The 1,052-nt window shown below is 43.8% G+C and overlaps 1 protein-coding gene across 1 annotated transcript in view; it reads left to right on the top strand.

The window, feature by feature from the left end:
* LOC117938306 (ras-responsive element-binding protein 1-like) overlaps positions 1–1,052 on the top strand; it is a 21,412-nt gene that overhangs the window by 9,154 nt on the left and 11,206 nt on the right. The gene's annotated exons all lie outside the window — the stretch shown is intronic.

Here is a 1,052-nt window from a genome sequence, read left to right as displayed (position 1 = left end):
GGAGGGAGGGGAAGAGTGAAAGGAACAAAAAGAAACATGGATGGAAAGAATCATGTGTAATGAATTCCTGTCATGGACTGTTTGGTTGCCAATAAGGGACAAACTCAGAGTAAAGAATCTTTTAAAAGGCCCAAAACTTAAAATCCTAAAAATCTGATGAAAGAAAGAAAGAAAGAAAGAAAGAAAGGAGGTGAAGGGGGGGGGGTCTAATTAGCAGCAAAGCATCCCTGAAAATGTGAAACTGCTTTTTGAAGTATTCATAAATGCAGAAAAGTTTTATATTACATTAGTGATCTGTCTCTGGGAGATTATTAGGAAACTACAAAAATGGCTGCCCGTGAGAGGCTTAATCTGCACTGAATGGATCGTTCCTATCCAGGACCAACCGAAACAGAAGGGAGAGAAGGTGAAATGGGAAGCGGAGGCCGATGGAGAGCAGCATCACGAGGCTCTCTCGGCCCTCCTGGTCTCTCTGTTGTGAGGCCTGGTCGCCATGGCGATGCATCCCATCAGCCTATTATGGGCTGGCAGCAGTGTGCACATCCGCGATTGGCTCCCAGAGGCTGCTGCACGCTTTAGAGAGGAGAGGAAAGAAAAGAGAGGGGGGGGGGGGGGGGGGGGGGTGATTCTTCTTGACTTGACTTCCTTTTTTAACTTCCTTTTTCTCTTCCTCTCTCTGAAGGAAAGTTCTTCTTTCTCTCTTCTTCCTTCCTTTCTTCTCGAGGGGAGATGTATGGAAGTGTTGTTTGACACAGAAACATGTGCAGGAGGGAGACAGCTGACTCAACAGCGCCCCCGTGGCGGTGTAGAGGAACTTTAGGCGACACACTCCGGCACACCGTGGTACTGCACCTCGAAAATAAATATTAATATTTATATATATATATATATATATATACTATAAATACACGCGTAATCATCATAATAATACTAATAATAATAATAATAACATATGCTTTTTTTACTCATGTTGCCCTCATGTTGTCTTCATGTTGTCCCCATGTTGTCCCCATGTTGTCCTCATGTTGTCTTCATGTTGTCTTCATGTTGTC

This window comes from Etheostoma cragini, chromosome 22 (genome assembly GCF_013103735.1).
Source record: "Etheostoma cragini isolate CJK2018 chromosome 22, CSU_Ecrag_1.0, whole genome shotgun sequence".
Classification (NCBI taxonomy): domain Eukaryota; kingdom Metazoa; phylum Chordata; class Actinopteri; order Perciformes; family Percidae; genus Etheostoma; species Etheostoma cragini.
This window is presented reverse-complemented; position numbering and strand designations above follow the sequence as displayed.